This window comes from Harpia harpyja, chromosome 7 (genome assembly GCF_026419915.1).
Source record: "Harpia harpyja isolate bHarHar1 chromosome 7, bHarHar1 primary haplotype, whole genome shotgun sequence".
Classification (NCBI taxonomy): Eukaryota; Metazoa; Chordata; class Aves; order Accipitriformes; family Accipitridae; genus Harpia; species Harpia harpyja.
This window is the reverse complement of record NC_068946.1, coordinates 188988-199519: the sequence shown is the minus strand read 5'-3', so window position 1 is coordinate 199519 and position 10532 is coordinate 188988. Positions and strand designations below refer to the sequence as shown.

Sequence of the window (10532 nt, the reverse complement as noted above, 5' to 3'; positions counted from 1 at the left end):
TCCACTCGCCTTTTCCTGAAGGACAAAAGCAAATAATGGACTTTAGACTTAATAACTCCCTCCTCTCTCTGGAAGAAATCTCCCTTGTGGCCTCGGCGGTGGACCTGGGTAAATCGAAAAGATGATACCTGGCAATTGCCAAGTCTTAGAACTAAAATAAGACGGGTATTAAAATCTGTATTTTTACCCCAGTGAACAGCTCGCCAAGAGTCATCTTACTTTGACATCTTTCATTCCATAAACGAAGCGCCTGCTTCTGAACTTCCCATGGGTGTTGTGGAGTTTTATTCGGGATTTCGGTACCGCAGCTGCGGGCCGGGGCTGGAGGAGCCCCAGGTGCGGGCAGTGAGGCTGATGGCGACGGCCCCTCCCTGGAAAGGGGGGGCTGCCGGGGGAGGGGCCGCGGCGGGGCCGGTGGGAGCCCAGGCAGGAGCGGAGCGGTGGCCGGGCTGCGGCTGCCCCTCGGGAGAAGGTGAGCGGGGCCGGGCGCCCCTCGGACCGCGACCGTCCCTAGGCGGGGGTGGCCCGGGGGAGGTGGGGGCCGCCTGTGCCGAGGCCGGGGCGGGGGCCGGGGCCCTGGGGGCTCGCGGGGGGCCGGGAGCACGTGGGCCGGGGGGGGGGCCCGGGCCCCGTGGCGGGGCTTGCGCAATCGCCCGGCGGGTCCCGGGGAAAGCCCCGAGGAGGACGGCGGGGTCCGTGCCGGACGCGCGGAGCGGCAGCGGGGCGGGGCCGCGCCGTGCCGGAGCGGCGGCGGGCGCTGCCCGGAGCCGGGCGGGGGTGCCGCGCCGTGCCGGGGCGGCGGCGGCGGCGGGGACTGACCGGAGCCGGAGCCGGGCGGGGGGTGCCGCGCCGTGGCGGTAGCCGGCGGCGGGGACTGTCCGGAGCCGGCGGCGGGCGGCGGGAGCGCGCCGGAGCTGCCCGGAGCGGCGCTGGGGGCTCGGCGGGGACTGCGGCTGCGCCGGCGTGGGGGTGGGCGGAAACGGAAGCGGCGTCCCCTCGGGGCATGCCGGGAGCTGTAGTTTCCGCGGACTCGGCGGCCGGGCAGCCGCGTGGCTCTCTGGCGCGGCGTAGTCCTCGCTGCTGCTGCTGCTGCCGCCGCCGCCGCGGCCCCCGGAGTGCGACCAGGTCAGACTCAGGAGCGTTGCCGGTTTCGCGTGGTTTTCCGCGGGCTTCCCGCTGCGCCCGCTCCCCGACCAGCCCTCCCGGGCGCATGCGCCGTCCTGCGCGTGGGGCAGCCCGGCGTTCGCGCGCCGGCTCCGGCCCCTCCGGCGCATGCGCGGTCCCCGGGAGCAGCGTGGTGGCGCGCGGGTCTCGGCGGCAGCGGGCGAGCGCCGGGACCGCGGGTGAGGCGAGCGATCCCCTCCGGCGGGGGCGGGGGCGAGGGCGAGGGGTGCCTCCTGCCCGCTGGCCGCCCGGGGCTGGCGGGACGGGAAGCTGCGAAGCGGCCGCCGCGGCAGGCTGCCGGTCCGCCGGAGGCGAGCCGGGCCAGGGCAGCGCCGGGGAGTTCCCCGAGAGCGAGCCGGTAGAAGGGAAGAGGGGACGGAGGCGGGCACCCCCCAGGCGCGGCCAGCGGGCGCCCGCCCGAGTCGCCAGAGCTCCCCCGGCCCCGCTCGGGCCGTGCGGCTGCCCCCAGCTCCAGCCCCTCCCCTGAAGCCTGCGGTGTAGCCGCAGGCAGCCCCCGAGCCCTGTCGCGAGGGCAGCAAGCTGGCCCTGCGGTGGTCTCGAGTCTCCCTTAACGGGGGTGCCGTTAGCAGCGGCGCAGGGAACGAGCGGCGTCTGCGGAAGGAGGGGCTCCGGCCAGGGTCGAGCTGCGGTACTAACGGTCACTGCTGCCTCTTTCCTTCTCCCAGAGGCCACGCTGTGGGTGCGGTTGTCCGTTCGTCCCCTGGGGATGCCGTTGACTGCAGCAGCCTCAGGCTTGCGTGGGCTGTCTCTGCCTGGCTTCCCTCTCTTTGCGGCGCAGGAGCACAGGGGGACAGGCGGAGCGCTTACTGGCTGTGGACAGGAGCTGCTGAAGCTGACGCTGAAGCTGGAGAGGCCACAGAATGGTAAAGCTGCTGAAGAATAAAATAAAGAGGATCCAGCCACCAGCTGCAGACAGGAGATAGCCTGCCTCTGCAGGTGAGGATGGATCCTTCCTAGTGTAGTCCTGTATTGGTTTTGTGTGGCAAGGTTTTGGTTGCGGGTGCGGTTACAGGGGTGGCTTCTGTAAGAAGCTGCTGGAAGCTTCCCCTGTGTTCGACAGAGCCCATACCAGCCGGCTCTAAGACAGACCCGCCGCCGGCCAAGGCCGAGCCAATCAGCGATAGTGGTAACGCCTCTGTGATAACATTTTTTAAGAAGGAAAAAAAGTTGGGACGGCGGTATTCGGCAGCCGGAGAGAGGAGTGAGAACATGTAAGAGAAACAACCCTGCGGACACCAAGGTCAGTGAAGAAGGAGGGGGAGGAGATGCTCCAGGCGCCGGAGCAGAGATTCCCCTGCAGCCCGTGGTGAAGACCATGGTGAGGCAGGCTGTCCCCCTGCAGTCCATGGAGGTCCACGGTGGAGCAGATATCCACCTGCAGCCCGTGGAGGACCCCACGCCGGAGCAGGTGGGTTCCCGAAGGAGGCTGTGACCCCGTGGGAACCCCGCGCTGGAGCAGGCTCCTGGCAGGACCTGCGGATCTGTGGAGAGAGGAGCCCACGGAGCAGGTTTTCTGGCAGGACTTGTGACCCCGTGGGGGGCTCACGCTGGAGCAGTCTGTGCCTGAAGGACTGCACACCGTGGAAAGGACCCATGCTGGAGCAGTTCGTGAAGAACTGCAGCCCGTGGGAAGGACCCACGTTGGAGAAGTTCGTGGAGGACTGTCTCCCGTGGGTGGGACCCCACGCTGGAGCAGGGGAAGAGTGTGATGAGTCCTCCCCCTGAGGAGGATGAAGCGGCAAAAAATAACATGTGATGAACTGACCGTAAACCCCATCCCCGTCCCCCTGTGCCGCTGGGGGGGTGGTAGAGAATCCGGGAGTGAAGTTGTGCCCGGGAAGAAGGGAGGGGTGGAGGGAAGGTGTTCTGAGATTTGGTTTTATTTCTCATTACCCTACTCCGGTTGATTTGTAATAAATCAAGTTAATTTTTCCCCAAACTGAGTCTGTTTTGCCCGTGACGGTAATTGGTGAGTGATCTCTCCTATCCTTATCTCGACCCACGAGCTCTTTGTTATATTTTCTCTCCCCTGTCCAGTTGAGAAGGAGGGGGAGTGATAGAACAGCTCTGGTGGGCACCTGGCATCCAGCCAGGGTTAACCCATCACAAGTCCTCAGCAGGTCCGATCAGCAGTGTGCACGGCAGGGTCTGTATGCATAACCAAAACCACAGTAGAGCCATGTAGTGTGTGTGCATGTGAGGCTGTGTTTCTAGGAAGCCTCATATTGTAAGAGCTGGAAGACACCAATCTATTCTCTTAGGTGGATGACAGTCAAGTGAGTGCAGCTACAGAGGAGGAAGGGAGAGGGAGAGAGAGACAGACATGTCTGAACTGTCAAATTCTCCCAGCAGCTCCAACAGCGGGAGGTACAGTGAGTCCTGGACCCCTGGGGCTGTGTCACCCCTCTTCTGCATCCCAGTCCCTCCCTGCCCCCACCTTCTCTTTCTCTCACTGCTTTAATTTTTTGGGGTTTTTTTTTTCTGTACCTCTCCCTTTCTTGTTCTCTAAGTCCCCCTCTTTCTCTGTTGTTCTGCCTCTCTGTTTTCTTTTTCTCTCTGCACTTCTGACCTGTCCCATCCCTCTTTTTTTTATCCTCTGTCTCTGCCTTGCAGCCCATCACTACTTTGTCTTTCTCCATCTATCCGTCTGTCTTCTTATCCCAATCTTGTTAATTCCTCCCTGTCTGCCCTTTAGCCCTTCACAATTCCCACCGCTCTCACCTGTCTGATGCTGTGTCTCTATTTTTAAATTCCTTTCTCTGCCCTGTATTCTGGATACACTTTTACTTTCTTAGATTCTCTTGTTCCAGGTCCCTGTCCCTATGTTTTAACTTCTTCCCTCACTGTCCCATAGCCCATTTTTGTCTTTATTATTCTCTCTCTGTCTGGTTCCCTGTCCCTATTCTTTATTTCCCCTCTCTCTCCCCTTTAGATCATCAGTGTTTTTGATATTTCTCAGTCTCTCTCATCTACCTCACTGTCCCGTTTTTTAATTCTTCCTTTTGCCCTGTGGCTCATCACTAATATTTGTTTTTATCCATCTCTCTGTCTGGTACCCTCTCCTTTTTTATTAGTTCCTCCTCTCTGTCCTGTAGCCCATTGCTATTTCCCCACCCTGTCTCTCTCTGTCTCCCTTTCCTTACTTTTCAATCCCCCCTCTCTGCCCTGTAGCCGATCACTGTTGTAGTGAGTTTGTGTGGCAAGCTGGGGCAGGGGAGTGGATAGGGGCTGCAGGGGTGGGTTCTGTGAGAAGACACCAGGACTTGCCCCCAAGTTGGGCACAGCCAGTTCCAGCTCCAAGATGGAGCTGCTACTGGTCAAAGCTGAGCCAACCAGCAATGCTGGTAGCACCTCTGTGATCTTTAAGAAGGGCTAAAAAAAAGCTGTGCAGAAGCTGTCAGTCCTGCAGACACCAAGGTCAGTGAAGAATAAAAAGGAGGTGGTGATCCAGGTCCTAAAGCAGAGATTCCCCTGCAGCCTGCAGTGAAGACCATGGTGACACAGGCTGTCCCCCTGCAGCCCACGGAGGTCCATGGCGGAGCAGATATGCACCCTGCAGCCGATGGAGGACCCCTCGCCAGAGCAGGCGGATTCACCCGAAGGAGGCTGTGACGCTGTGGAGAGGAGCCCACACTGGAGCAGGTTTTCTGGCAGGACCTGCGGCCCCACGGGAGTGACACCACACTGGAACAGAAGAAGAGCACAAAGAAGGAAGGAGCAGCAGAGACAACTTGTGATGAACTGACTGCAACCCCCCGCTCCTTCTCCCCCTGTGCTGCTCGGTAGGAGGAGGTAGAGAAGTCAGGAGTGAAGATGAGCCCAGGAAAAAAAGAGAGGGGTGGGGGGAAGGTGTTTTTCAGATTTGTTCGTATTTCTCATTATTGTACTCTGATTTTGACTGACAATAAATTAATTTCCCCAAGTTGAGTCTGTTTTGCCTGTGACAGTAATTGGTGAGCGATTGCTCTGTCCTTATCTTGACCCACAAGCTTTTTTGTTGTATTTTCTACCCTCTGGTCTTGTTGAGGAGAGGGAATGGTAGAGTGGCTTGGTGGACGCTCGTCAGCCAGCCAAGGTCAACCCACCACACTTTCCTTCTCTCAGGCTCCCTGTCCCTATTTTTAAAATCTGGCCTATGTTTCTTGTATGTCGTCACTTTTGAAACTTTCTACCTCTCCATCCTTATTTAAATTCTTGCATGTTTCTTAAACCCAGTTGCTTTTTAAATTTTCTTGCTACTTTTCCTTCTCTTTGTCTCCCTGACCTTATTTTAATTTCTCACCTGTGTTTCTTGTACCCTTTGCTTTTCAAATTTCGTTCTTACGTCTCCCTCTGTGCAGCTCCATGTACCTACTTTTTGATTCTTGTACCCTGTTGCTTTCAAAATTTTCTGTTTCCTTCTATCCATCTCCCTGTCTCTAGTTCTTAACTCTTCCCTCTCTGTCCTGTACCCTGTCACTTCTTAGATTTTCTTTCTACATCTCCCTCTTTCTATCTCCCTGTGCCTATTTGTTAGTTCTTGCCTATGTTTCTCGTATGCTGTTGCTTTTTGAAAATTTTCTCTCTACCTGGCTCCCTGTTTCTGTTTTCTAGTTCTTGCTGTTTCTTCTCCCGTATCACTTGAGAATGTTTCCCTGTCCCTTGTCCTGTCTTTATCTTGTTGTCCTGCCAGTCCCTTCACCTTCTCTCCCCCACTTCTATTATTTATTCCTCCATCTCCATCCCTGTTGTTTTGCTCAGTCTCTCTGCGCTTCTCTCTCTACACTGTTTTCCTGCTGCTTGTCCCTAGCATCCCATTTTCTGGCTCCCGGTCTTGCACCTCTGTGTCCCTCTGTCCTTCCTCCTGCTTTACTCTTCCCTTTTATCACCCCATCCTGCTGCCTTTGGGCACTGAGCCTTGTAGCCAACTCATTGCCAGGATTTCTTATATGCATTAATAAATAAATTTTTCCTGCCTCCTCTGTGTCCCTGGATGTGGGTAGGTGCAGGGGCAGGGATAATATGCTGTGGGGCTTTGGCAATGGCCCCTGTTCCTGATGGGCTCCAGCTGGGGCTGGGATGGCCCCAGGTGTGGCCAGTGAGGTTGAGGATGGGGCTGGCCCTGCTGTGTGAAGGGGCTCCAGCTGTAAAGGGGGCTGCCTGGGCAGGGGAACTGGCTGAGGAGGGAGTGCAAGGGGGTCTGGCTGGTAGGTGCCTGCACCAAGGAATGGCCAGTCCCTGTGGCAAGGAAGGATCTCTCTGAGCTGTTCCTGGCCTCTGTTGGCTACATGCGTGAGCTGCCATGTATCAAGGAAGCCTTGTGGATGAGGAGCATTGAGGCATCCGCTGCGTGCTGCCGAGTGGGTGAGGGTCAGGCAGCTGGCGCTGGGGAGGAGGAAGGGGCAGAGGCAGAGAGAGAAACGTCGGGGCGGTGAAGGTCTCCTGCCGGCACCAGGAGCTGTGGTGAGTCGCACATCCTCTCCTCTACATCCTGGCCCACCTCTGCCTCCCTTCCTCCGTCTCCCTCTCTGCCTGCCCACCTATGTGTATGGCTCCTCCAAACTTGTTATTCTTCTGTCAACTCTGCCCAGTACCCTGTTGCCTTTTAAATGTTTAATATGCCTCTCTCTAACCAGCTGCTTCTCCCTGTTTTTTATTTTTTCTGCACCGCCTTGTACCCCATTACTTTTAAAATTTAATTTCTATGTTTTCCCCTCTCTGTCTCCCTGACCCTATATTTTAATTCTTCCCTCTTTGTCCTGTACCCAGTTGCTTGAGACTGGCTGGGCATCGGTCAGTTGGTGGTAAGCAAATGTTTTCATTTGCTGGTTTTTCTTTTCTGTTACAACTTTTAAAAAAAAGTCTTTTTAATTATTAAACTTCTTATATCAACCCATGAGTTTCTCACATTTACCCTCCTGATTCTCCCCCTATCCCACTGTAGGAGGGAGTAAGTGAGCAGCTGTATGGTACTTAGTTGCCAGCCAGGGTTAAACCACGATGCTACATCTACATTTATGAAGCTGCCTATTGCTATTTTTTAATTATTTCCTGTCTGTTGTGTACCCTGTTGCTTTGAAAATTTGCTTTCTATGTCTACTTTTATCCAGTTTACTGTCTTCATTTTTTATCTCTCTGTCCTGTGCCCCTGTGATACTTTTAAATTTCCTTTATATTTCTCAGTTTTAGTTCACTGTGGCTATTTTTAAAATTTTTTTCTGTCCTGTACCCAAGCACTTCTTAAATTTTCCTTCTATGTCTACTTCTATCGAGCTGTGTATCACTGTTTTTTAATTCTTTCCTCACTATTGTGTACCCCGTTGCTTTTTACTTTTTCTATGTCTACTTTAACCTATTCACTGTCTTTAAGTTATTCCTGTCTGTCATGTAGCCCATCACCTTTTAAATTTTCTTCCTATGTCTGTTTGTTTAGTTAGCTGTCCCTATTTTTTAATTCTTTTGTCTCTGTCATGTACCCTGTTGTGCTGGTTTGGGCTGGGATAGAGTTGATTTTCCTCCCAGTAGCTAGTATGGGGCTACGTTTTGGAGTTGTGCTGAAAACAGTGTTGATAACACAGGGATGTTTTTGTTATTGCTGAGCAGTGCTTGCACAGAGTCAAGGGCTGTTCTGCTTCCCACCCTGCCCCACCAGTGAGCAGGCTGGGGCTGAACAAGGAGCTGGGAGGGGACACAGCTGGGACAGCTGACCCCAACTGACCCAAGGGCTGTTCCAGACCATACGATGTCATGCTCAGCATATAAAGCTGGGGGAAGGAGAAGGAAGGGGGGACATTCAGAGCGATGGCATTTGTCTTCCCACATAACCGTTACGCATGATGGAGCCCTGCTTTCCTGGAGATGGCTGAACACCCGCCTGCTGACGGGACGCTTCAAGGAATGAATCCTTGTCTTGCTTTGCTTGTGCGCGTGGCTTCTGCTTTACCTATTAAACTGGCTTTATCTCAACCTGTGAGTTTTACTTTTTTTCTGGTTTTTCTCCCCCATCCCACTGCAAGGGGGCAGCGAGCAAGCGGCTGGGTGGTGCTTAGTTGCCAGCTGGGGTTAAACCATGACACCTGTCACTTTTTTCCAATTTGCTTTCTATGCCTACTTTAACCTATTCACTGTCTTTGTTTTTTAATTTTATCCTCTGTCCTGTACCATCTCACTTTTAACATTTTCTTTCTGTGTCTGTTTGTTTGCTGTCCCTATTTTTTAATTCTTTCCTGTATGTCCTGTAAGCAGTTGCTTTTTAAATTTTCTTTCTATGGCTAGTTTTATACAGTTCACTGTCTATATATTTTTAGTTTTTTCATCTCTGTCTTGCACCTCATTGTTTTAAAAATTTTCTTTCCATATCTCTATTTATCTATTTTTCTCTCCCTATTTTTAAATATCTTTCCTGTCCTGTATGCCATAATTTTTTAAATTTTCCTTCTATGTCTACTTTTATCAAGCAGCGTATCACAGCTTTTTGATTCTTTCCTGGCTGTCGTGTACCCTGTCACTTCTTACATTTTCTTTCTCTGTGTCTCTCTATTATTCACCCTATCCTTATTTTTTATTTTTTTTCCTAGCCTTTCTTTAATGCTGTCACTGTTAAAATTTTCTTTCTGTGTCACCTTTTATCCAGTTCACTTTGTTTTTTAATTTTTCCGCTGTCTCGCACTCCATCACTTTTACATTTCCTTTCTATTTCTCTATTTAGTGTGCTGTCACTATTGTTTAATACTTTCTTGTCTGTCCTGTAGCCTGTTGCTTTTTAGATTTTGGTTCTACATCTTTATTTCTTTAGTTCGCTGTCCCTATTTTTCATTCTTTTCCATTTTTCCTTATTCCCATCACTTTTTAAAATTTTCTATCTCTGTTAACCAGTTCTGTCCCTATTTTTTAATTCTTTCCTGTCCTGTACCCCATCACTTTTTAAATTTTCCTTCTATGTCTACTTTTATGATGCTGCATATTACTGGTTTTTAATTCTTTCCTGTCTGTCCTATACCGCATCACTTTTAAAATTTACTTTCTATGTATCTCTCTCTTTTTCAGCCTATCAATATTTTAAAATTTTTTCCTTTGTCTTAGACTCCATTGCTTTTAAAATTTCCTGTCTCTGTTTTAGTTTGCTGTCCCTATTTTTTCCCTTTAATTCCTTAATGCTGTGCTTTTAAAATGGTCTTTCTATGTCTTCTTTTATCCAGTAACTGTTTCTATTTTTTAATTCTTTCCTGTCTGTCATGAACTGCATTGCTTTTAAAATTTTCTATGTCTACTTTTATGTAGTTCACTGTCCCTATTTTTCAATTTTTTCTCTCATAATTCTTTTACTTTTCAAATCTTTTTTTCTAGGTGTACTTTTATCTTGTTTTCTGTCCCTATTTTTAATTTTTTCCTGTTTACTGTATCTTGTCACTTTTAAAATTTCCGTTCTATGTCTACTTTTATCAAGATGTCACTCCCTTTTTTTAAATTTTCCTGTCCTGTACCCCATCTCTTTTAAATTTTCTTTCCTCGTCTATTTTTAGCCAGTTTGCTGTCTTTATTTTTTAATCCATTCTAGTATGTCCCATACCCAGTTGCTTTTAAAATGTTCTTTCTATGCCTTCGTCTGTCACATCTCACTTTCTCAGGGTGACAACTCAGGTTTGCTGATTCCCAGGTCAGGATTAAAGTGAAACGACACTAGGGATCCTTTAACTCACAAAACTCAACTTTATTCGCTCACCACAAAAATTGGCATGAAACTACATCAGTAAACTGTGTAACCTGTGCTAACCCTACATCACCAAACATATACTACAGGCCTTGCTTATTTTGGGATCGGTTCAGGGAAGACAAGAAGGAGAGCCCTCCGGTCGAGTCACGAGGTTCAGAGCAGACCCCTTTGCTTTCTAGACTCCTTCTCACAGAGGAGCCTAGGGGCAGCTGGATTCACTCCTAGTCCCAGACTTGGTCAACGGTTTATGTTTACAGGGATAAAATGTAGGGATTATAGAAGAGGAAAAAGAAAGAGAGAAACAAGACAGAGAGAGAGAGAAGAGAGAGATTTCACCAGTCCTGGGTGCAGCATTGGTTCAGTCAACTCAGGGGTCCAGTCCTGCTGGACTTGCACACCTGGGGCTTCAGTTTGTGTCCTTTTATTGTCCTTGCCCCTCCTTCGGGCAGGCACTCAAACTTGTTAGGTTAATTAGGTGTCATGAGTGAGTGGTGTGTGAGCCTTTGGGACTTGGGGGTCGTTTGGGGGGTAACTTCCCCTTCCCTGCAGATGTGATCTTTTGTCATGCATGGTGAGCTGTCCTGCTCAGTGTATCAGAACAGCATTATCAGAACGGGGAGCTGTGCACCCTCTGGCATGCCCTTCCCCTCCTGTT

General features: G+C 51.4%; 1 long non-coding RNA gene across 1 annotated transcript; it reads left to right on the top strand.

Moving 5' to 3' along the window:
- The first annotated feature begins 3369 nt into the window (after positions 1 to 3369).
- LOC128144509 (uncharacterized) lies at positions 3370 to 5112 on the top strand. Its single transcript, XR_008236103.1, has 2 exons — positions 3370 to 3552; positions 4663 to 5112. It is a non-coding gene; the product is annotated as an uncharacterized LOC128144509 (long non-coding RNA).
- The last annotated feature ends 5420 nt before the right edge of the window (positions 5113 to 10532 follow it).